A 13576-nucleotide genomic window follows, 5' to 3' on the forward strand; every position below is an offset into this window, starting at 1 on the left:
TATTAAAGCGAGTGTCTGCTGCGCGTGCTGGGCAAAGTGCTGCGCACTGGGCTGAGGGAGGAGAAGGAGGAAGATGATGATGATGAGGAGGAAGAGTGTGACCTGATCTGTGTTGGCAGAAAGCAGAGGAGCAAGGCTTTCAGTGGAGGCTGAGGAAAACTCAGTTCTTACCTCTGCTGGCAGTTTGGTGCCCTGGGGGCTGTACCCGGCAGGGCTGAGTTTCCCGAGCGGAGGGCACATCACCCATCGGGCACGTCTGCTCTTGAGGGAAGTCAGTCCTGCACTGGTGATTTTGCCCCTGTTGAGAGTCTCCTTCATCTCATGGCTATGTAGGCACACCTAGAGCAGATCAAAGGGACAAGAGGAAACAAGATTGAAGTGTGACGTTGCCTTCCCTACATGACTGAACTCTTTCTGAAGTACGTACACTGTGATTTTTTGGCAAAGTGCAGACTGCATCGTGTTACGCTGAGGAAAAATGGTCGTGCGGGCACCTTCCCACCCTGCTTGCTCACCCAAAGGTGACTTTCACCTACGGGTATTTATCTTTTGGCACTTAGCTTAAGTTGGGCCTGGCCTGCAATTCATTCTAGTCGGTGCCAAGTAAGACTTGGAGGTTTAAATCTACAGGAAGGTGTCTCACAGCTGTGAGAAGGTCCTGCTCATGTTCTCCCCTGTTGGGGCCTGAGGCAATTGGGGATCAGAGGAACTGGCTGTGGGGGAGATGGCACAGAGCAGCCGGGGCCACGCTGCATTGGCGGGATGTCTGCTCTCCCAGCAACGTGATAGTGCTGGGCAAAACCGCCCTGCCCGTGGTTGTTAGGCACGTTTAGAAAATGAGGGAAAAGCTGGAAAATCCACAGGGCGGTGTTTTGGGTACAGCTGCCACCAGGTTTTCAGGTGCTCATTCCCAAGTCTGTGAGAGCCTGTGGGAGCTTTTCTGCCAACGTCAAACGAGCTTTGAACTGAACCTGGACAGCAGCGCAGGAAAAGCTGCCCTGGATACTCCCTGCCAAGGGCTAACGAATGGCTCCTCAGAAGTACTAAGAGCAGTGAAAAATGCTGCATCACCGTGACGTTACTGCACAGAACCTCCCGGGATGCTGACGGTCCCGCCGTGATGTTGCCTACCTGCGTTAGGCAATGCTGAAAGGGCAGCTCTGCTTGCTTGAAATGGGTACCTGTGGAGGACGGGCATCCCCATGCGTGGGTCTTAACAGGAACAAGTGGCTCCCTGCAAACGAGTAAGAAACAGCTCAAACCAGTGAAACTTGTGCGTATGTGCACAATAAGCTGTTTTGCCACCTTCCAGTCTCCCACCCCAGAAGGAGGAGATGGTTCCCACTCTCTCTCCCCGTGCAGTTAGACCTTCTGCTTTCCTTCAGAAGTCCCTGATGCAGCGTGAGTGTCTGGTTAACGAGGCTGAGGACACGCTGACGTTGGCATTCCTCTCCCAGGCTGGCTGGAGGACACTTGTTTATGACATTCAATTATGACAAAAGGAAGACACATACGGAGTTTATCCCAAGTCAGAACCTCCACGACTGCCTCTGTGCTGAAATATGTGTGGATGAACACTTCACAGCCATGGTTATTGCCGTCTGCCTCTTCCAATTTCTAGTAAAACTGATATGGGAAGGAGATACACTGTGTGAGAGTAAAAGTTCACCCCTGTGTGGGATGACACCAGGCAGTGCAACTTAAGGTGAGCTTCGACCTACTCCTACAGGAGGAGTAGTCCTCCTCCCTGAGGACTTTGGTCGCTCCACAGCGGCAGCAGAAGGCACCACACCGGTGCATCCTCCTGAGCCCCGGCTGTAACCCAGCACCTGCGCCTCACCCTTCAGGCTGTGCTGATGCAGCTTTTGTGTGTTTTGACACACAACCAACCACTAAAAGGGTCCTAAAATGAATCAAACCTACTTATGGGGGTGTGTGCCTGCTCTGGCAGGGCTCTGGTGGCTTCCAAAACACAAGAGGGGTGGGAGATTTTCAAAGGGAATTTCACTGGCCCTGATAGCTGCAGTCAGATGGATGAGCTGTCGTGTGGTAGCATCCTTCATCTTCTGTAGTGATGCGGTTACTTACCTGTGCTCTCCGGCTGGTACTTGTAAACGTTCACAGATTATTTTTTTTTACTGTTTAATACAGCAACACTGTAAGCTCTTCCATTTGCAAAACCTATCTAAAAAGAATTAAAGAAATATATTTACAAATGCACACACAGGCACACACATATCATTTAAGACAACAAATAACTAGGAAAGGTGAGACAGTAGTAATTCACTCTTGTTTTTTCCTCTGATGTTTTTAAATGCCTCAAGTTTTCCTCTTATGGTTTATGATGTTATCATGCTCCTGTCTAAACTACTACCTTAAAATACATTCTATGGGGTTATTTTCTCCATAAAACCCTGACAATAATAATTTCTCCTGTAAAACCTTCAGTTCCTACTTGCACTGTAATTTGGGATCTGCCAAGCCATCCACATCTATTTGATGGCCAGCAAATTGCAGGCTTGCAGGTGTCTGCTGTCCCCGCCGCCGACTCGTAGGTCACATTACGCCACTCTGATGACTAATTCCCTGAGCTGGCAGAGGTGGGCTCAGATCACCAGCAAGGATGAGACGACATCAAGAGGCACATTTAATGGATTGTTTCCTTTTAATATGGAGAGTGCTGTCCCAGGCCAGCTCGTGCTGCGCCTGAATGCGATGCTGGTGACCTTGAACATGGACTCGCTAAAGGCGGTGTGCTGGTACGCTTCCCGGCCGATCCGATTTACCCCTTTGTGTGTTTTTGCAGCATGCACTGCTGCGAGCTGTCGAGCTGGCGCTGCAGCGGCAGGTTGTCCCTGGCCAGGCAGGTCCTCGTCCTGCTCCATCTTCCAGACGCCGCTTGCAGGGATGTTGGTACCAGCAAGGGATTTCAGTGAGAGCTTCCCCAGCCTGGAGCCACGCTGGGTCCGCCTTTTGCACTGTGAAACAGAAACACACCAGTTAATGAGACGGTGCTTTTCTGGCAGCTGTTGCCTTCTGCTCATGCCCAGTATGAGCAGAATGCCCAGTATGAGTGAATGCCCAGTAACCGCCAAGCAGCAGCTCCTTCCCACCCTGGGCAGTGAGAAGATGGCCTTGGGGAGGAGGAGCAGGACCGTACCCCACGTGCTGCTCACAGCTGCAGAGATGTTACCTTTATCGCCCGGTGTGTTTTTGTTGAGCTGACAGTTCAATTTCTGGTTGCAGTCCTCCCTCTCTGCTCCAGCATCTCCCCTCAGTCACCTCCCATGTCTTGTAATTTGTGCTTAGCCAAACCAGAGGCTTCTTGGAGAAATATTTATCATCTGTTGTAACCTGGTGGTTTTGTCTTCCCTGGCTGCTGGGAAGCATTCACACGTGAACTCTGTCCTGGGTAGGGTTGAAGCAAAGGCTTTGCTTTCAGCTTACAGCTCTTGCTAACTCATTTATAGCAAGGAAAGAAAAACATGGGGTATTGCCAAACTATTGCTATTAGTAACATATTTGCTGCGCAGCCAATGAGGGGAAGACCTCAAAGATGAAAGCATGAACTTTTTTCCCTTGCTGCCCAGTTAGTTCTCAAATTTCTCTAAAACAAAGCTGACGCTGAACAGCAGAGGCACCCAATTTCTTTCTTCTCCCCCCTTTCCTTTATTACATATATAAAATACATATACTTTATATATATAATACAAGCTTTAAGACTAAGGCCAAAACTGCTGTCCTACTCTACTCACAGTTTATATTGCAAAGATTATGTTAAATTTTCATCCTAGACCAGCACAGAAGTGGTGGTAACAGAAAAAAAAAAAGATACAGTAGGGTGTTTTTTTGTTGTTTTTTTTTTATTTAGCATGGCAATAGCATTTGCATTTCATTTTTCTGCTATAAACATTTGTACTTGTCACTATTTAACAAGCACCTTAGCAATGAAAAATGGGAGTAAAAAAGAAATACAATGTGACCGTGTTGCAATTAGCCCATTATATGTATAATGATATAGCTCGAGGAGATCCCGACGCAGTCCTAGATTCAAAAACCAATTACAGCGACTGCATTATAAACTGCACCATCAGTACCTGCTGCCTTCGCACCCAGCAGCTGGGTGTAATTGGTGAGTCCTGGCTCTGAAAGAAAAATGCTGCGTTAATGGGGGGAAAGACGAGTAGAAACGTGCGCTCTCCTCCAGTCACACGGAGGCAGTGAGGGTTTATCCTATGGCAGATATTTTTCAAGAGTATTGTCATGACAACTGAGTCAAGGAATTCCATTTCCTGCGCTTGTTACAGGTGAGAATTGAATCATGGCATTCAATTTGCTGTTTAATTTTTGTCTGTGCTATGGATGTGCTCGATTTCATGCCCTACACATGATACAATTGCTGTAAACGCGAATTCTTGGCATCTTACTGTATCTTTTCAGGTTTTTTTTCCAAAAAACTTGGAGAGAGTCTGTTTTGTTTTGCCTTTTTTTTTTGTTTGTTTATTCTGTTTGTTTGGGTTTTTTTTCCCCTCCCACTGGATTTAGCAGCGTTACCGGGATGGCAAAGAGAACAACTGGAGAGTTCAGGCACTTTATTTTGGGAACTGTCACTGAGCTTTTAACGCACTGCCTTCCACCACCAGCTGCAAAAGGGCAGCACGCCTGACTCGCACGGGATTTCACACGACAACCTGAGCCGGCCCTGTCCGTCTGTCCCTCTGTCTGTCCGGGTGCAGCCAGAGCCGGGGCGCACTGGAAAGGGTTGGGTAGAGCACACGCTGCTTGGCTTGCCCCAAAAGAGAGAGAGAGAGTGTGTGTGTGTGTGTGTGTGTGTTGTAGAGCCGCCTCAGCACGCCGCTGATTTATGGCTCGTCCAGCTTGCAGGCGGAGCAGAGAAGCTGTGAAGGGTTTTTACAAACTGCTCAGGCACTGACTTGCTTATTGGCCGCATCTATTAATTGGGCTTAAAAACTCCAGCATGGCTTTATTTTATGTTTATTACATGCAAGAGGCAGAGGGAAGGTTTGAGGGGTGAGGCCATCACTCTCATTGCTGCAGCATCAGCAGCCCCGTGATGTACCCAACTGATGGCCATCACCATCAGCTCAGCACCATCCCACCCTCTCCCACTGCACCAGACCCTGGGTGGCATTGGCCGTGGAAAGGCAAATAACTACACACAGGGGTCATCACTTCTCTCATTCGCTAAGCCCGGAGGCCTGTCCCAGCACAGCTCTTGGCCAAGTGTGGGATGGGGGCTGCCGTGAAGGTGGATGCTGACAGCGGGGTGGATACTGCAGGAGTGGGTCACACTGCAAACGGGTGCAGCCCCTGGAAAGCTTATTAATTTCAACATAGAATCATAGAGTGGTTTGCATTGGCAAGGACCTCAAAGATCTTCTAGTTCCAGCCCCCTGCCCTGGGCAGGGACACCTCCCACCAGCCCAGGTTGCTCCAAGCCCCGTCCACCCTGGCCTTGAACACCTCCAGGGATGGGGCAGCCACAGCTTCTCTGGGCAACCTGGGCCAGTGCCTCCGCCACCCTCACTGTGAAAAAATCTGTCTCCCCTCTTTCAGTTTAAAACCATTACCCCTCGTCCTATCACTACACCCCCTGATCAACAGTCCTTCCCCAGCTCTCCTGTAGCCCTTTTAGGTACTGGAAGGCCACAATAAGGTCTCCCCGGAGCCTTCTCTTCTCCAGGCTGAACAGCCCCAACTGTCTCAGCCTGTCCCCATAGCAGAGGCGCTCCGGCCCTCGGATCACCTTTGCGGCTGCTTCTGGACCTGTTCCAACAGGTCCATGTCCTGTTATGCCCAACATCATGCTCATCTCAGATAGCGGGTGCAGCCAGAGGTGTCAGTGTCTGTCCAGGAGCCAGCGATAAGCACAGACTGTGCCTGCCATTTCAGAGGGGCTAAAGGGGTGCCACGGTGCCGGTAACGTACCCCCTGATCCCCCCAGCATGTACTCAGCCTTGCTAAAATGTGCAGGTGCTGCTACAGCCCAAAGCCAAACGGACCTCATGGTGGTCCCTGGAGGGGCTTTGCTGGCAGGTCACAGTGCTGTATCCCCAGAGCTGGACAGCACGATGTCCGAGCTGGCTTGGGAGGTGGGAAGGACAAAAAGACCTTCCATTTCTGCCAACACGCCCATGAGTCAGCACTAACGCTCTGTAGCATCATCCTCGCCCACAGGCAACCACCGTACTTGTCTCTTTTTAAAAAATGCTTGCTTATTTATTTATTTAAATTGTCTCTGAGGCTTCATTCTGAGTAGCTGACAGGGCAGAGGCAGCCTTCGCTTCCCTGCGAGCTTGCTGATGAGTGCTGGGGCTATTCTTGGCTCACCAGTGTCCAAGTGACCACGACAAACGCCGGAGCATCTGGAGTACCAGCTGCGCTGCCAGCTCTGCACCACTCCGCCACTGCTGCCTGGCAAGCCTGGGCTTTGCTGTGCAACAACAAAGGGTCATTTACAGAAATTGTGTTTGTTTCTAAAAACAAATCAGGTGGGGGCAGTAGTTTGTGTCAATCTACCCAAATTCGGAATTCAGGAACCAAGTGCAAGACATGCTTTTGCTTCGGTCACTGAGGAGACACCTCTTTAGAGCACTGCTCTGTGCTACTGCATCCCCGGTGTTGCCATCAGGATGAGGTTTTGCTCAGTTCCTTAAGCACCCCTGCCCAGTATGGCATGGGCTATAGTGCTGGTTAGAACACCAAAAGGTGATAGTGAGGTGCCATTTTATCCCTTTGGCTCGAGATACTTAATTTAGATGCAGTTGCCACTTAATTTGCTTGCCTTTTTTTTTTTTTTAATTGTTTGCTATGTACAGTGACCCCATCAACTGGCAAGAGTCCAGCTGATGAGATTTTTTTTCTTTTTTCTCTCTGTATGGAGTCTTAATGTAGCAGATAAAATCTATGGCTGCCGCCTCCCCTCCGCAGGCAGCCCGTGGCCGGGGCAGGCAGGGGCTGGGTGTTGGGGCAGGAAGGGGCTGAGTGTTGGGGCAGGCAGGGCTGGCATGATGCAGAGGGCAGCCGGGTGCTCTGCAGATCCCTGGGCGGGTCCACAATGCCTCATTCACTTTGCATTTGTAAATGAGAGTAACACCAGTGGATGCCAACATGACACAGCGGTGGGAGCATCAATCCTACCGCACAGTGAACCCCCCGGCAGCTCCAGAACAAAGCCATCAGTCACTGTGAGTAAAATAGTACTGAAGGCAAAACGATAAGGAAATAAGGCAAAAGAGAGCTCATGGCCAGGGAAGCGCTGCCTGTCTTCACTCAACCCATAAAGCCAGAGCCACGGCAGCAGCCTGGGGAAGCCGACGGCAGCACGGGTTGGAGCAGGACTAGGTGGCGATGTTATTTCATCCCCGGGCTAGCCTGGGTTTCTTTGCCATCATCGTGGTAGCTACAGCAACCGCCTCACATCCTATTATCTTTGGGAACAGCAGGACCTGCATATTAAAGTGGCATATTTATTTTTATTGGATTTGTACATTTAATTAGCTGCCTTTGTACAGGGGCCACATCCTTGACCTATTTGCGGCACCTCAATAAACAAGCTCAGTGCAGCGGTTCCCTGGGGAACCTGCCTCTTGCAGGCGCACAGTGTTGGCAGGTTCACCATTGCAGGGCTGTTTTGAGCTAAGAAAGATTTCTGGCCAATAACTTGGTCCTTTGCCAGCCGGTGCGAGCACCCAGCTGAACGCGGGCTGTGGAGCAGGCTCCGGCTGTGCACTTGGAGCCTGAGAGGCACCGGCTAATTCAGAAGAGCTGGCACACAAAAATGCACACCTCCTCCTGGCTGCATTGCTGCCAAAATTTCTGAATTCACAAGATGTGCGAGCAGAACTGGAGGAAAGTTATCAGCCCCATAATCCTGACCCAGGCAGTAGCAGACCATGCGTAGCCCTGGTGGGACTGGTGACAGTTGGGGTGGCCGCTGAGCACTGCCGGGCAACATCATTTGGTGCTGCAGTGTCCAGTAAGGCTTGTGGCTCGTATCAGACACAGCTGGGATACTCTACACTGTGATTAACTTCCATGTGGGCTCGTTAGTGGCTGGTTAGTTGCTTTGGAGCTGGGACTGTTTAGTTTGAGGAGGAGGAGGCTGAGGAGAGACCTCATCACTCTCTACAACTATTTGAAAGGACACTGTAGAGAGGTCGGTGCTGGTCTCTTCTCACAGGTAATGACAGAATAAGAGGGAATGGCTTCAAGCTCCAACAGGGAAGATTTAGACTGAACATTAGGAAAGAATTTTTCACAGAAAGAGTGGTTGGGCATTGCAATAGGCTGCCCAGGGAGGTGGTTGAGTCACCATCCCTGGATGTGTTTAAGAGCTGTTAAGACACACTTAAGATGTGGTGTTGGGGGATATGGTGTAGGGGAAAACTTTGTAGAGTAGGGTAGATGGTTGGACTCGATGATCCCAAGGGTCTCTTCCAACCTAGACAATTCTATGATTCTATGATTCTAAATGTCAAACCTGTATATTCTTATAGGTTAAATTCCAGTGTGAACCATAACCTTCACGTCCTGTACATCAGGAATAATAAGTTTCAGTTCTCATGCCCAGCTTAAAGATATTCCTCAACTTAATTAAAATGAATTATTTTTCCTAAAGATGAGCTATCTGCTAGAGGAAGGAGGAGGGAAGAGAGGCTTGTGTGGTACCAGTCTTCAGGTTTCTGGCAAAGGCTGTTTCCTGTCATGTGGCAGCTGAGGCTTATTTATGGAAAACAATGAAGTTTTGAATCAAACTCTTAAATCTTGAAATCATGCTTAAAAATGTCTAATGACATCTCTTTCATCTCCCTGCAGATAAAGGCAATGCTTGTTCTCGACAAAGCAGCCTTTTCTGCTCCCCGGAGCTGGGGAAGTTTGACTCTGAAGTTCAAGCAGGTGATGGAAGTGACATGGGCTTGTGATGGTGGGTGGCGTGTGCTGTGATACACACAGCAAAGAAACTGGGCAGCAATTTAACCTTCCTGTTTGGTGGTGGAGGGGTATGGAAGTGACTGGTCAGAAACGAGGTAAGCAGCTGGTCTGTTAGCAGTCAACCCAACATCCTCAATACCTGCACCCAGCATCTATGTGCAGGACGTGACCAGAAGACAGGGAGGGGAAAAGTGTGCAAGTTCCTAGGCAAAGCTCCACTGGCATGAAGGGTATTTTTAAAGGTTGAGTGACTGAGAGAGATTGAAAAAAACTATTTCCACAGAGTTGTTTGATGATCATTATGTGACAGCAACATGGCAGGTCTGGAAATCCTGGCACCAAGTGCAACTCCTTTCCAAGATCCTGATGAACAGATGCTGTGACTTCCCAGCGAAGTGGGAAACTGTCAGTGTCCTGTGGCATCTTGATGGCCAGCACTCTAATAACCTCTTTAATTGCTGCCTCAGCAGCAGCCAGCACTGACTCATGGGTTGGATGCTTCAGAGCCCATTTGGACTGCAGTCATTGCAAGCCTTTTCCAGCAATGCACATGTGAGCAAGGGTGAGACCCGCTGGATTTGCTCCTTCCACTCCGGGGGTTTGCTGTGGAGACACAACCAATGTGCCTGCAATCCTGGTGGGGCAAACCAACCGGGAAATTAGCTCAAGGATCACATGGAAGATACTGAGCTCTCCCCGCTGCTCCACGCTCACGTACTGATGCATTAAGGCTTATGCTTTAGGAAGGAGGCAGCGTCCCAGCTGTTCACCAGATGTATTGAAGCTCTCAAGAATTTGTTTGCACTGAGCACAATTGCTCCAGCCTGCAGAGGGATCAGGACCTTTGTATGTCTGCAGGTACTGACAGCGCTCAGCACTTTATCACATAAGGCCTTGGAAAGGCAAGGAAAAATGAGACAGAAAATGGTTTTCATAGCTTGGGAAAAATTATTGGATTACTTAAAGGGTACAGCATAAGCCCTAGACACAACCCACAGGTGCAACAGACACAGAAACAGCAGCCTGAGAACGTGGGTTTGTTGTCTGAAGTGATTGAGAGATGCTGCCCTGGGAGCACATTTGATCCAGTTGCCTTAAGCCAAACAGCCCTGTAGGCACCACGGCATCCTTAGTTTTGGAGAAGACTTGTTGAGACTAATGTATATAGCCGGATTAAGGGTAAATCCAAACAGGTGACAGAAGCATAGTGCATTAGCTCTTGCACTTGGTAGCATGTACTTTGAGGTGTGCTTCATTCATCCCACCGTAGCTGGTGTAAATAACCTCAAGCTTCTTTCCAGGCTTGTCGCAGTTTAACCCCAGCCAGCCACCAGAACCACACAGCCGCTCACTTGCTCCCGCTCAGTTGGGATGGGGTAGAGAATCAGAAAAATAAAAGTGAGAAAAAACTCATGGGCTGAGATAAAAACAGTTTAATAGGTAGATCAAAAGCTGTGCATGCAAGCAAAGCAAAACAAGGAATTCATTCACTGCTTCCCATGGGCAGGCGGGAGTTCAGCCATCTCCAGGAAAGCAGGGCTCCATCATGCGTAACGGTGACTTGGGAAGACGAATGCCGTCACTTCCTTCTTCTCTTCCAGCTTTATACACTGAGCGTGATGTGATATGGCATAGAACATCCCTTGGGTCAGCTCGGGTCAGCTGTCCTGGCTGTGTCCCCTCCCATCTTTTTGCACACTCCCAGCCTGCTTGGTGATGGGATGGTGAGAGAAACAGAAAAGACCTTGACTGCTTAGCAACAATCAAAACTATGTGTTTTGCCAAAACTACTCTCATTCCAAATCAAAAACGTAGCCCCACACCAGCTGCTAGCAAGAAAGTTACCTTCTTCCCAGCTGAAAGCGTGACAAGGCTGTAGCTCACCTTCGGGAACATCCCCCCAGGAACACCGGAATTACTGCAGCTCCTCTCTCCATGAAATGTGTCCATGCTCTCAGTCTGACACGATGGTCAGTTTTTCTTTTTTTAAAACTTATCTTTCTTCTTTGTTTTTAAAATAAAAATTAACTTGCTGTTCATCTTTTATTTCCTTTCCATGCTCTGAGCAGTGACTAATTGGAGATGCATCACACTGGAGAAATTACAACAATATAATATTTCTACAGTTAAATCTGCATAAATATAATATCTTTGAAAAATAACAAGCTGCTCTAAGGGAAATTAATTATCCCATTGGGACAGTCATTATTCTGAAACAAAAGCTCCCCGTTTTCTTTGCCTGCTTTCATTTTGAGCATTTCTTTCATTTTAAGTACTGGCCACACATCCCAGCTCTTTTCTCTGTGGCTGGAACATAAATAATCATATGTTTAAAGCAGTGTAAAGTCTGTCTTGGAACCTTTTACAGATATCATGAGAATAGTAAGCAACTTTGAAATTAAGTCAAAGTGCATTTTGCAAATCAGTTTTGGTGGCTGTATATCATTACTGTTCATCAAGCCAGGTCAGCCCATCAAGTCTCATTTTCCTTGGTTATTTTTTCATGAGTTGCTGCTGCTTCTTTGAGGAACGTGACTCCGTTTATCATAATAAGCATTTATTATCTGGGCTATCATCATATTCTCTACCCAGGCTCAAGCCATTGTATTTAAGATGAGATTTCTTTTTGCGAAAGGGGACGGCACTGCTGTACATGGTGTAGTCCAGTATTTAACCTGTGCACACGAGCCTCGGAAGCCAGGATCTGGTGCGACTAGCAAGAGGCTTTGAATACCGCAATGCATAACATCTGTGGCGTAAGTCATAAGCTAACTTCTACAGTTGTATGAAGGTACCAAGGGAGGCTGGCTTGGTAGAAGGAAAGTCAGTATGTGAGCAGCATGTGTTGCACACAGTGGTCTCCCACACAGCTGGGTGAGGGCTTCACAGCCCTGAATCCAGCCCGCGCTCCTATAAGCCAAATATTTTACAGGATACAGACTGACTCGCATCAACCACTTGAGGCTTTTGCCATCTTAGTATCCAGTGGGAAGCCAGCCTCAAGCCGAGCTAACTCCATGGCAACTGGCCTAAAGAGTCCCAATTTTTCAAGGCGTTGAAAAGCTGCAGTGTCGTATTTGCACTTGCCTGGGCAAGTTGGGAGGCATTTCTGCTTCAGCAGCAGCAACTCCGGGACACCAAACTTAGTGCCATTCTGCATCCCTGGCCAGGACCACAGTACTGTATTTTAAAGAAGGGCAAGGGCTTCTGTGCATCTGCCATCTCTCAGCCAGATCTCTTTTTTTTTTCCTTCTTTTTTTTTTTTTTTATCTTTTGGTCATTACTTGACATCAGCATGAGGTGACCTGCTGGCTTTGTATCATAAGAGCGAACACCGAGTCCCTGGGCTCAGCAGTCAGCTGTGCCGCTGTACGGTGGGGAGAGCATCACAGTCCTTCAACAGCCTTTCCCTGCCGCCTAACAGCTCTCTAGGTGACCCTGTGAGTTACAGGCATCACTTATACTGCTTTTGCTTTAGTGCACTGATGTCGAGCTGCTGTTATTTTTAGAAACACACTTTCATTTTACAGATCACAAACTTCGGGTGGGATTTTTCTGTATTTTTCTACAATACACTAGGGAAAATTAAAAAAGGCTTCGTCATTATGCAGGTAAGTTTCCAGCAGTACAAATGTGGAGACTCAGAGAAACCCCCTCTCACCAAAACCTATTATCAAGTCTCACGTGCAGTTGTAAGAGCTTTTGTAGTCAAGGTGAGTTACAAGGATTCTTGCTGAATCCCTGACAGATACAAATACTTTGTTATCCTTGGCTTTTCTGCGGAACCTAATCAAAGATATTGTTTATTAAAATCCTATTGTCTCTGCAGTGGAGAACAAGGACAAGCTTCTCCATAGTGATTTAATACTTCCGACAGTTCAGTGTAAAGATTTATTATGGCCAGCTGAAAGTGCAAACACGCAATGCCCAAGTCATTACTTTTAATTTACCACTTCTTTAAAAAAAGTGTATACACAAGGCTAAAACCTTCTTTACAGTTCAGTGTGATCTCTTCTCAGCCAGGAGAACAAAACAAAGAATAAACCCTCGCCCTTCCCTTCCAACAGAGGAAGGACATTAAGATTTAGCCTTGCGTTTAAAGGAAGACTGCCATGCTCCTGCAACATAAGACTAGAAATTGGTCTAAAAAAAAAAAATTATTCAGACTTAATGGTTTAAATTACCAGTTTAAATTATGCAGTTATATCTTTGGTCCTCTCTGAGAGGCTCTGTCAGAGGGGAAAAGACAGGTCTGCTTCATACAGAGGGGCTCAGCCCTGCAGGGTGCACAGACAGCTCCGAACCTCTGCGCCACACCTGGGTTACAGCAAGAGCCCTCCGCGCCGGGTCCCATCAGCTGAACTAATTAAAAGCATGATATACCTTCTTTTTTTCAAGTGACGAGCTTTTCTTTGTGAATCAATTTTATTAAGGTTTCAGGGACTGTATTGTAATAAATAAAGCACAAAGATAAACGAGGGAGCACAATTAATAAATGCAACAATTCAGCTCCCTGAGCTTTTAAACTGCTTATCTAATCGCATGAAATCTTTATTCACAGTGTTGAAACTCTTACTTTACAACAGTTGTAAGTCAATTAGGAAAATGGCTCTAATGGTTT

The sequence above is a fragment of the Charadrius vociferus genome, unplaced genomic scaffold (assembly GCF_000708025.1).
Source record: "Charadrius vociferus isolate BGI_N301 unplaced genomic scaffold, ASM70802v2 scaffold326, whole genome shotgun sequence".
Lineage (NCBI taxonomy): Eukaryota > Metazoa > Chordata > Aves > Charadriiformes > Charadriidae > Charadrius > Charadrius vociferus.